At 35.9% G+C, this 13,204-nt stretch overlaps 1 pseudogene; it reads left to right on the top strand.

Annotated features, from left to right (window-relative positions):
* Window positions 1-13,204, top strand: part of LOC108512009 (nucleophosmin pseudogene) — a 76,575-nt pseudogene that overhangs the window by 33,865 nt on the left and 29,506 nt on the right.

The raw sequence follows: 13,204 nt of genomic DNA on the forward strand, positions 1-13,204 counted from the left end.
TTTTTTTTGAGACGGAGTCTCGCTCTGTCACCCAAGCTGGAGTGCACTGGCCAGATCTCAGCTCACTGCAAGCTCCGCCTCCTGGGTTCACGCCATTCTCCTGCCTCAGCCTCCCGAGTAGCTGGGACTACAGGCACCCGCCACCTCGCCCGGCTAGTTTTTTGTATTTTTTAGTAGAGACGGGGTTTCACCGGGTTAGCCAGGATGGTCTCGATCTCCTGACCTTGTGATCCGCCCGCCTCGGCCTCCCAAAGTGCTGGGATTACAGGCTTGAGCCACCGCGCCCGGCAAAATTCACCTCTTAAAACAACACAAATTTATTATTTCAGGATACTTTAGATCAGAAGTCCAGGTACAACCGAAGGGGCTACATTGTCTGGGGTATATACCCTGGGGTTCGTCATCGTACACCAGTTAAATTTAGGACACGCACACACATGAGGAGTTTAGGAACTGAGGTTTAATAGGCGGAAGGGAAGAGAAAGAGAAACAGCTGTCTCTGTAGAGAAAGGTCTCTGAGTGGAAAAGACTGGCAAGTGGCAGATGCTTCGAATTTTAGAGTCAGGTTTGAGGAGGCGGTGTCTGATTTACATAGGGTTCACAGATTGATACCATTAGGTATAACATTTACATAGTGTGTGGGAAGGCTGGTCGCCCCACCCTGATCTTATCATGCAAATAAGTTTTCCAGTTGATCGGTGCCATCTTGTCTGCTTCTTACTGTACAAGTGACCTACAAAGAGAAGGGAAGATGGAGCCACCATCTTGAACATGTCTAATCCTTAGTTCTGCTGGCATTCACCTGCGCAAGCTCCCAGCTTGCTCATCTCTGTCTGCAGCTCGACTTTACAGGCTGCTCTTTGTTAGAAAATGATTTGGGGCTGCTTTTCATTAAAAAGAAAACCCTTACTGAGGACTCCCATACCCTTCCATCTGCCTAAGTAATTTCTTCTTACCTCCTGTATCACAGTGTGGCTCAGCTGGTTCCTCAGCTCACAAGGCCAAAATCAAGGTGCCAGCCAGGCCGCATTCTTTCCTGGAGGGAGGCTTTAGGTTTGAATCTCCTTCTCAGCTCATTTAGTTTGTTGGCCAGATTCAGTTCTTTGTGGTTATGGAACTGGCTTTCTAGGCTAGCTGTCAGCTAGAGGCTTCTCTCAGCTCTTTAATTCTGCTTGCACCTCTTCCATTCTATTGCTCCCTGTACCTTGAAACCAGCAACAGTATATCAAGTCTTCCTTACGCTTTAATCGCTCTGGGTTCCCTTTCAGCCACATCTCTTCCATCTCCAGTCAGAGAAAATTTTCTAACTTTAAGACTTTATATGATTTTCTCATTCAGGAAAGCCAGAATAATCTTCATTTTAAGGGCTATAATCTTAATTACATCTGCAAAGTTCCTTTTGCCATGTAACATTACATATTCAGATTCCAGGCATTAGGGAGTAGGCATCTTTCAGGGGCTATTATTTGGCCATTTTTAAAGGTGATTGTACATCAGCCATTTTAAATGATGATTGCTTTTGAGACATCTCTCCATCCAAGGTAAAAGCTTGGAGAGGAAGTTTGGGTCTGCAGTTTGCGTCCTCAGTGACCTCCTTCAAAGAAAGCACTTGCAAAGGTGATTTGATATGTGGGGGTGTCAGATTCTCCCAGGAAGGGGAACTAGAAATGGTACCATATGATTCTGGTCAATGCTTTATGTTAAGGAATTCTAGGAATGTTCGAGGAATCATGACTATATATTGTCTTCTGCCTAAAGCATTTACTTTGGGACACATTTGTCACATTGGCTAGAATATAATATTTCATTCAGGATTTTCTGTATGTTTGTGTATAAATTTAAGAAGTTGCTGGCTGGACACAGTGGCTCACTCCTGTAAATGCAGCACTTTAGGAGGCAAACAAGGGAGGATTGCTTGAGGCCAGGAGTTCAAGACCAGCCTAGGCAACATAGAGCGACCCTGCCTCTATAAAAAACACAAAAACAAAATTTAGAAAAAAAATGTTCAAAAAAGCTACTTGTAGGCCTTTGTGTTTACACACAGAGTCTATTAGAACCTTGGATATACACAACTGCCCATTTACTGAGAGCAGCAGTTTTCAAGCTTTTGGTCTTAGGATTCCTTTATGAGTCTTAAAAATAATTGAAGACCCCAATTGGCATTTTTATGGGAATATCCCCATTGATATTTAACATATTGCAAATTAAAACTAAGAAAAATTATTTTAAAACTAATAAAAAGTCATATTAACATAGTTTATCAAAAAAGAACTAAAATTTCCTGAACAAAATTATATTTAGTAAAAAGAATAGCATTTACTACTTTACAAAACTCTTCAATGTCTGACTTAATAGTAGATAGCTATATTCTCATACCTGCCTCTGCATTCAATCTGTTGAACATGTTGTTTAGTTTAAGAAATGAAGAAAGTCTGGCCTCACAAAGATGTATAGTTGAAACACAGAGAAATTTAAAATGTTCTTTCAGATCATTGTGAATATTCTTTTCACACCAAAATTCAACAAGTGGTAGTTTTTAAGAGGTTAGTTGGCATGTAAAATCTAATACCACATGTACACTATTATGTTAAAATCCATTGTTCTAATTTGTTTGAATAGATTTTTTAGGCGCCTGATTTTGTAACATTGTGCATTTATCATTTGGAAAATACTGATTTACTGAGTTATGAAGACATTCCAAACGCTGACAAATTTCATTTATAAAATGACAACAACAAAAAAAACTTTACCCAGTATCATGACTGATCTCATCAAATGAGTATTATGAACCTATGAACCTCCTATTGGCAGATACAAGTTTTCCAAAATTCTAATCTTTTACTTGAAAGTTCAAATATATTACTGGCAACAAATGGCAGCAGATGTTTTTCTTGAAGTAAAAGATATGTTTCATTATTTTCAAAGAGTGTTGGCCAATTGCCCAACTCTAAATAACCTTCATTGTTATTTCAAGTAAAAATACTGTTTCATAAAAAAACACCACTAGTTGAGCTTACCTTTCAAACTATTTCTAATGTGCATTTTGCTAATGTGCATATTTTCATATACAACAGAAGTGCTATACATATATTTCCCACTTTGACACATACAGTATTAAAAAGATGAATATTCAAGGTTGATATTTAATAATAGTAATCATTTGTATGGCCCCATTAAGAATATTCTTAAGTAAAACACATTTTTTGTTTTACTATGAATAAAATCCAGCAACACAACACAAATCCTGCTACTCCCTTGAAGCACAGTCTCCCTCTTGTAACAGAAGATGTGGTCCTCAGAAGGGAGAGATAATAGCAATATAAGAAACCTGTCCTTGCAACAGAGGATGTAACACTTGGAAAGTAAGGATACTACCAGTAGTGTCAATACAATTAATTTTTTTACATACTCTTGTTTACTTATAAACACATTTGTTTTTCTTAATATTCATTTTAAAAAGATGAAATTAATAGAGTTTGGTGGAGCAATTTTATCCACCATTGCTTTTGCCTCATGCCAACTCAGTGAAAAAGGCAAATAGTTTCATACTGTTTTAAAAAGTTTTGTGCTTTTAGATCTCTCAGGAACTCCAGAGGTATATGGCCCACATTGAGATCCTTTAGCCCAGAACATCTCCAAAAATCAAGATTAACACTTCAGGGTTTATCCTTTTTGTGACCATAAGGCTATCAAACTCAAAACAAATAGATTGACCAGCTAAGGAGACTCAAGAGAATATTCTACCTATTTATGCATTATTGAGAAAAGCTCTCAATAACTTAAGAAAATGGTACTACTAAACTAGAAATAATCTGAATTTACAATGGTGCATTAGTTAACTATGGCTGGGTAACAAATGATCCCAAAATTTAAAGGATTTTTTAAAAGATTAATTATTCTTTTTCACAGTGCAGTGTGTTTGCCAAATGGTTCTTCTGCTGAATTTGCCTGAGCTCACTCATACAGCCCATTCAGTTGGAGGGCAGCTGTGCTGGAAGATCCAGAATGGCTTTACTCTCATGTCAAACAGTTGGAACTTGTTGTCACTGCATACGGTGCTATTCCTCCAGGCAGACTTTCATCCTTCAGAGGCTAGCCTGGCATCTTTACATGACAATCGCAGGGCCAATTCCAAGAAGGTGAAAGTAGAAGTTGCACATTCTGCCAATCAAAGCAAGTCACAAAGCTTGATGGAAGGGCCTGCAAAGACTCTATGGCCATATTTAATCCATCACAGATGGCCATTGAAAGTCTTTTTCAATATGATCAAAACAAATCATCTTAGAGAAGTCCTTAATTCAAACAGCAACAAAATTTCTTATCATATCTGCCCTATAAGATGGGGATAAGATATTCCCCAAAAGATGGCACAAGCCTCTTGTGAAGTCCGTTTAAAATACTTTAATTCAACTGTATTATAAGGAAGTGCTGAAAGATGAATGGAGACATAGCAAAGACCATAAGAATTCCCACTGGCCAAAGAAGAGACAATTTGAGCATCAAAATAAATAATGGTAACAATGGTTTATGAACCATTAAATAAGAATACATGAGTTCATACTGCTATGAATAAATAAACAAATGGGGATGAGGGGAAGATTGCTCTTCCTTACAATAGAATGCCAAGTAATAAAAATAGAAGAAACACTGGAGTTAGAAAAATCATCATTTGGCAGTGCTCTATTAGTAATTCCTTCAGGCAAAATCATCGATATGTGCTAAAACTAGTGAGTGTAAGCTTGATGAAAAAAAAAAAAAAGATGTTTATATCATCTCAGAGTAAATCCTCATCAAAGACTTTTTTAACTACAGAAAGGAAACAAAGTTTTCAGGGAAGAAACCTGGTCAACATGTTTACAAGTAAACCTGGTTAAACGTGTTTAACCAAGTGATCAAAATAAACTTTACCAGTAAAAGGAAAAGTAAATATCATGTGGCTCCTGATAGGATGCACTGAGAGAACACAACATCACCTCCTTGGCATTCTTGACAAAATTGCATAGCCCAAATTTAATCAAGATGAAACTTCAGACAATCCTAAAGTGAGGAAGATTCTACCAAATGACTGATTATCAAGTCAAAATATCAAGGGCACAAAAGAAAAAGAATGACTGAGGAACTGTTTCAGATTAAAGGAGACTAAAAAGACATGACAACTAAACACAATTTATGTGTTCCTGGATTGGATCCCATACTAGAAAAAAACAAAAGTGCTATTTTCTTGTGCATTCTGAAGGACAGTAGGATAACTAGTGAAATTTGAATAAGGTCTGTGGATTAGTTAATAATGTTGTATTGGTGTTAATTTCTTGATTTTGATATTCGTGCTTTGGTTATATAAATGAACGCCCTCATGTATAGGAAATACATACTGAAGTATTTATGGGCAATCAGGCAACAAGTCCTCAACTTGTTATCAATTGCTTCAAAATAATGCTTAGGTATATGTTTATATATAGAAAGAATAACAATGCAAATGTGATTGAAATGTTAACATTTTGCAGGATCTGTGTGAAAGGTATATGAAAATTATACCTTCGTATAATTTTTACAGCTTTTCTGTAAGTCTGAAATAATTTTAAAATAAAAAGATTAAATAAAATAATTTTGTAAATTACTCTTACAACTTACTGTTTTGTAAATTACTGTTACTGTTACTGACTCTAAGTTATCTTATCATGAACCAAAATATAAAGTTGTACACAAAACTCTGGAGAGTCAATAGCAAATTACCTGGTCTGGCTGTATCAGTAATTTATGTAACATAGTGGTTTCACAGATCCTAACAAAATGATAGAAGCATTTTAGCTGCTACTTTTTAATTGACTGAATTCTGAAATCGGAAGCTTAGTGAAAAGCTGAAGTTAATTGTAGCCATTTTGGAGAGGATTCAGGCTACATAGAACATTGCCAACATAACCTCTTAAAGACAATAAGAAATCTATAAAAATAAATGATGGATTGATAAATGCAACAGTTAAGAAAACACATACAAATACGGAGATCTCAGAGATGCTGAATTGGTCCAAATTCATTTCAAAATCCCCAATACATTTCAGATCCTTTATATTCACCTTAATATTTGCAAAGAAATAGATCATTGAAAAAAATAAATGTCTATATAGAAACAATAATTTCTACATCAATTGTATTTCAGGGAAGTTTTCCACAATTGGCTCTAAAAATAATTATGTTTTCCTCACAGAAAAAAAGGAAAGTCTCCAAAGAGGAAAGAATTGAATTTCAGTTAATATTTCAGTTAAGGAGCAAGAGTCTTGGTATTAAGTATCATAAAAAATATTTTAAAAATTGATGTGAAGGGCCATCCCTTTAAAAACTTTCGCTTAACTGAGATTTTTATCTCTCTATTTAATTTCAAAGAATCATTTTAGAAATTCTAGTATATAAATATTAATCATTGATAAGGAAATATTTCATAAATAACATATTTTCTATAAACGTAGCAATATTTAAGCACTCCTAATTATAGTAAATACTTGAACAAATAAACATTTTTCAACAGTGTGGGAGAAAATAAAAACATTTTTAGTCATGTATGACTTTAATTTATGTTTCTGACAAGGAGCCTAATTAATTGGAGACAACTTACATTTGTCTTATAGATCAGATAAGTGATTATTAATTATACTGAAATTTTAAGATTGCAGAGATATAAATACAGAACTATACTGAGTTAAAATAATGGACATCTTTAAACATTATTGTAAACTTTAAGTAATGCTACAAATTACTAAACCAACAGAATTACCTTTATGTGAGTAAAATTTTAGGTGTAAGTATTTAATACCAAGTAGATTTATTGTTCTTTAGTGTCAACTTAAACTGTATTTTAAGACTCTTAATTAACTTTAAGACTTCAGACTTAATTAACCTTAAGACCTGAGGTTTGGAAATGTTTAAGTAATTAAATAGAAATGTGTCCTTGCAACAGAGGATGTAACACTTGGAAAGTAAGGATACTACCAGTAGTTTCAATACAATTATTATTTTTTTTACATACTCTTGTTTAATTGTAAACACATTTGTTTTCTTAATATTCATTTTAAAAGATGAAATTAATAGAGTAAAATATTGCCTTAAAACATGCTTGGTAAGAATAATTATATCTCAAAACTAATGTGTAAGCTTAAGTAACGTCAGATTGTTATTGTGTAGTATAAGTCTGTATATTTAAAATACAGATATTTAAAGGTATTAAGATGAAATTTGAAAAGAAGCTCTGTACAACAGAAAAATGAACACTGGTAGTTCACAAAGAAAAATGGCCATTAAGTATACAGACTGTCTTCAATATGAAGCTGTACAAAATATTTTGTTTTCTTCATGGTCTACCCAGATGGCACAGAGTTTTGCCTAACTGCTGCATATGTGTACTGTAAAAAGATTTATTGACTTTAGAGCTTCTTTTGTTTATTTCATAACTATCAACAATTATAAGCAAGCAAATAGAAAAACAGGAAATTTCTCACTTCTATAAAAGTAACATTCCTATAGCAGTTATAAGATACTATCATTCTGGTTAATAACATAGCCAATACTTTGGCTATTTCTTGTTCTCTAGCTTCTGAGATTTTATCCAAAACCATTTCATTGTTGCTCTTCTCCAAGACAAGTCCTCAAATTCAGAATACTAAAACTGAGCAGTTTTTAAATATATCGAAACCATCTCTGCTGCTCCCTTGAAGCACAGTCTACCTCTTGTAACAGAAGATGTGGTCCTTGGAAGGGAGAGATAATAGCAATATAAGATAGATATGGCATGATATTTTCTTAGTTAAATAAAAAAGAGAAGCTTAAGCAAACCTCGACTACTTTCACTCAGGAAAAGTGTTTTTGATATGAATGTAATTTAGTGATTATATAACTCTTTTCCCTACAAATGTCTCTACCAAGAGAGAAATCCTTGAAATGGCCTGCTATTTTACAACAAGCCTGTAAAATCCTTGGTATGTGTACATAACTAATTACTGAATGTTACGGAATAGCATTTTGTGCAAGAGGAGCAGTAAATTGTTAATAATTAACAGATGTTTAAAAATGATAATGTTGAAGATAAATTGCATTGCTATGGCTTAAGAAAAAGCACATTGAAATAATTACATTAGTCCCAGGTTGGGGGCAGGGAAATAATTCCAAGATCATCAGTAACAACGTCTTGTGACATGACAGCCTCCCCTGGGGTGACATGGGACACATGCCTGAACAGGGGAGAGAACAATGAATAATTCCTGGTGAGTGGAGGAAATTAGGGAAAATGAATAGTGTTTAAGGTGCCTAGAAAAATTAAACATAACAGACTGTGGGTGGTAGGGAAAGTAGGCAGAGGATGGCCTGTCATATAAACATAGGGGCTGAGAGAAAAAGGAAATACTTCTTAGTAAGATAGAATAAAAGTAGTGTATCTGCTGTGCCCGCATTTCTACAACACAGAGATTATGATTTATCTTAAAGGTTTAAGCATGTGTATAGATATTTACGAAATATTTAGCAATCATTTAGCCCTACTTTGGGGATATAAACATCTACTTAGACTGTCAATAACTAAAATTATCCAATATTTATTTTCAGTTACTACTAAAAAAAAAAAAACATTTGATATAACATATGCACCTATATTTTTTCCTTCTGGCTTTTTCAAAATTTCAGTCATCTAAGATCAGACAACTCACATCACATGAAAAAAATATAGAATGTAACAGTGAACAACAGAATGCTTAAGTCCAGTGTAGAAAAAATAAGCCAGGCACTATTTAAGGATATAGACAAGAGATATGGATACAATAGATGAAAACTTACAACCCACCATTAAGAGGGCCAGGGGTTGGGTACAGCTTTTCCAACATGCTGTGCCAAGTCTTAATTCTTCTTGTCCCTTACAAGCCATAGAGATGAAAGCAGAAGAGAAGTCTAAAAATATTTAGGGAGTTAGATGATAAAAAAGAGGGTCAAAAAGTAGGGAAAGATGATAGATCTGGATTTTCCTGCTAATGTACACACCCAATATGCAGCTATATAATCTTATACCTATAACCATATATATCCTTAACAACAGGGTTAAAAGAAGTGTATTACCTATTGGTTACCAGCCCAGAATCATATCATGTAATCTTTAGTTAGGATGTATCTGGTAAGTCCTTAGTGTGGTTGAACTCTCAGTGAGTATCCCAGGGCTCTGAGTTAGTATAAAAAATAACAACTCAGATAAGAGGAATGAACCATAGCAGAGAGTTCACTTAGGAACCCATTTTGTTCCATGTGTGTTCGGGGAATTCAAATTCCCTTTGAAACAAGGAAATTGAAAACAAGAACTTTGTTAGACCCTAGTTCTCTGCCTGGAATGCAATTTCCAGCCATAGGCACCTACAGGATCTACTCTGAGAAGCATCCCACTTCTTCAAACCTCCTCCCACCTGCTCTGAGGAGAAGAGGGATAAAAGCAGGGCTGAGGACAATATATGCCTACCACGGCATCAACACTCAAAACCCAATGGTGCTGTTCTAGGACTCTGCCCTGTCCAGCTTCCATTCTATACCTTCCTCTGAAATGCATCCCAGACCTGTCAGCCTTCTTTTGAAAACTTAGGTCACTCTTCTTTGTCCTGACCTTTTCTACCTGGTCTACATTTCTTGTAACTAAAACTAGCAATTTCATTTGGAAACTACTCTTGCCTCTCAGAGTCTGGCCAGTCATCTGCCCTCTTGTTGATAATTAATGAACACTCTCTACTAATTTCTTTGGACTCTTTATCTTTTTCCATCAATCAGGGTGCAGAATTCTAGAACCCTCTCTCACTAGGGAATGATACAGACAAGAATAAAGAATCACATTCTTGGATCTTGAAAGCCATAGATAGAATTATTTTAAAGTCAGGGCTTTCAGTTGCATGTGCTTGTATGTGTGTAAGTTCCCTATGCTGAGGCTCCCACTGGCAGTTTATTTCATTGCTCTCTTCTCCATCTGCTATTCAATCCCTTAACCAATCTAACTTATTTTCTAGTGATCAGGAAGAATCAGCATACATACAAACTCATTCAATGCATTGGAAACCCAGCATACACAGAAACTCTATTTAAATTTTGAGTGATCTGAACACAGAACACAAGGTATTCTGAATTATTTCCTGCCCCAACATAGTGCTGTGTCCAAAAGCAGAAATGATGGCAGAAGAAAATAACTGAGGCAGCTTCCCAATTAGCTGTGGCCACAGAGGGTATGAGAGCATCTACTATTTCCTGGTTACCCAAGATGAGCACAACAATGACTCAGAGAAGACAGAAAAACATAAAGGGGGTCCCATGGTTTCGACAAAGGTGTACTGTCAGCAAAGGTGGTGTAGGTAGTGACAGGGACCATGCTGGGACTGCAAACAGCAGCAGTAGATGGCTGTGGGACAGCTGCCAGGTTCCATAAAACAAACAGGTCTGAATGAACAGAGGACAGCGGAAACCAGATACTCCTCTCCAAACTCCAACCCCAAGATGTAAAATAAGCCCAAGCACCCTGAAATATAACTATAACTCAAGAGAAGGGAGACTGAACCTCAAAATACATCCTTACTACCAGAAGTGATGTAAACATCTCTGGGCTTTATTCAGTTTACTTGAGAATGACAGGTAAAATTTCCTGTTTTTAGGCATGGTGGGTTCAAGACAGATACTAAGATACAATAAAGCATTTTTGTATATCTGAGTTTGTGAAAATTCATTTTTATACAAACCATTTTACTTCTCCAATTCTGCTTTCTAAACTAACTTCCTTTCCCTCTCCTACTTATCCTGTGTTTTTGACACATGCTACCCTCAGACTCCAGAAATTGAGAGCCACTTCCCATTTAACTAGATGTCTGGGCTGCCACATGCATCCAGCAAATGGCATTGCCCAAAGTCATTAGCTAGATACACACTTCTCACAAACAAGATCTACTTTTAAAGCCACTGGTTTCCATTTGTTTTCAATTTTAGGAATTTCTTAAATTGATTCAATCTTGTTTCTAAAATAATGGTAAAACTAATGCATAATCCCAAAGTCAAAGAGTAGGGGTGAATAAAAAGAATTTGTTGTAACAAAGCCACTCGATTATTTGAATAGTGTCTGAGTTATACGGCAAAACAAATTGTATGTGTATTCATAATTTTTAAATTGCAATCAGTCTTTCCTTACAATGAAAGATTTTAATTGGAAACCAGCGGAATCACAAGACTACTTGCTACCCAGACAACAGAGTGTTTCACTTTCTCAATTTCATTACTAATATTTCCAGTTGATCCATTTTTTGGTCGACCAGAAGTTTTGATACCTTAGAGATATGCATGATATTAAGATAATCAGGAAATAGGGTTTGCTAAAAGAAAAAAAAGGTATAGAAACTATTGTTAAAGGGGAATTGGGAAATAATCTGAATGATGGATTCTCAAGCAGATCAATTTTAGGAAAGAGTACATAATGGAAGGTGAACTGGAAGTGAATCTCTCTCACAACTGTCAATGTTTATGCCCCCCTTGGCCTATTTTTACTTCACCTTAAAGACCAATACTATCTATCACTCTAGACCTAGAGATAAAGCAGTGAAAAAGACAAAGTTCTTGACCTCGAAGAAATTGTATTCAATTCCGAAGACAATTTTTTTAGATAAATACATGATCAAGGCCTATTATTTCAGAAAGTGGTAAGTTATTTAAAGCATTTAAATCACTCCTTATTAAAGTACAAGTATTTATAAGGGGTGACAGGATGTTCGATGACTTTTGAACTGAGACCCAAGGGATATAAAAGGGACAGTAATATGAGAAAATTTCAGGAAGGAAAAAAAGTAAGTCCAAAGGTCCGGGGCAGAAAAAGACATGATTAGAGAGAAGGAAGAGGGCAATACGCAATGAAGTTTGAGGAGCAAACAGTAGGTACCGACTGCTAGGCCATACTCAAGAGATGGGACCTTATTCTAAGTGCACTGGGAAGCCACCGAAGGCTCTGGGTATGAAAGTGGTGTGATTTAATAGTGTTCTGTAAAGATTAGCTTGTAAAGAAGGAATTACGGAGGGGCCTATTAGGATACTATTGCAGCCTTCCAGGTAAGAAATAGTAGAGTCTGTGAAGAACATGGTGGCAGTGAAAAGAATAGATGTATATGGATTTGAAATATGTTTTACAGGAATGAAGACTGGTTCCTTGTGGTTTGCAAATGGGAAACAAAAGAAAAAGGGAAATAATAACAACTCCCTAATTTTTTATTTGAGCCACTAGGAAGATGATTAATCTGAGACAGCTAAGAAAGCAATAGGTTTGGGAAGGAAATCTAGGGTTCCATTCTGAATGTGCAGAGTTTGAAAAGCTTATTACACTTCTAAACAAAGGCTCAATTAAATACTTGTCTATATGAGATACTCGGAGAAGAGGTCAGTTTACATAAATACATTTGAGAATCATTAGTATATATGTTGTATTTTAAAAATAGGTCTAGAAGAATGAAATAGAAGAAGATACATTAGGAACAAGCTCTAAAGCAATCCAACATTTAGCACTCCATGGGATTCAGAAAAATGAAGATCATTAGTGACTGATGAGACCAGTTTCATTGAAGTGATAGAGTGGGATTAAGCGTAAGTAGGAGGTGTGAAAATAGAGACAAGCAGCAGAAATGGGATGGTAGCCAGAGATGATGGATCAAGACAGGGGTAGTTTTGTACTTCTTATTTATCAAAAGGAAGGCCCTGGAGTATGTATGTATACTCATCAATATAGCCCAATCAATAATGAGAAATTGATGATGCAGGACAGCAATTAACAGTTCAAGTATGGGCTGACAGAAGAAATTCTGTGCTTAGGCAGGACAGGTATCAGCAGTAAGGGGACGTATCTAAAAAGGAAGAGTGAGATCCAAATTTTTTAAATAACTGTGACTCCAGGAGGCAAGCACTTTCACTTAAAATAATTCTCAAAATCAATAAAGTAGCAATGAGAAGTGGCTTTGGGGCATTGTGAAGAAGACTATTCAGAGGACTTTAGTGTCAGCAGCTGGGCCAAGTGATCCCTCCACCAACCCTATGTGTGCCACAGAACACATTCTAGCAGCTTTTTCAGTGGTGTGCTGGTAAAGTGACTCTACAGAAAAAGGAAAGGAGGAAGTGAAGGATGGAGGGAGGGAAAGAGGAAAGGGAGTGACAGAGGGGAAGGGGAGGGGAAGGG

This window comes from Rhinopithecus bieti, unplaced genomic scaffold (genome assembly GCF_001698545.2).
Source record: "Rhinopithecus bieti isolate Rb0 unplaced genomic scaffold, ASM169854v2 scaffold_28090, whole genome shotgun sequence".
Taxonomy (NCBI): domain Eukaryota; kingdom Metazoa; phylum Chordata; class Mammalia; order Primates; family Cercopithecidae; genus Rhinopithecus; species Rhinopithecus bieti.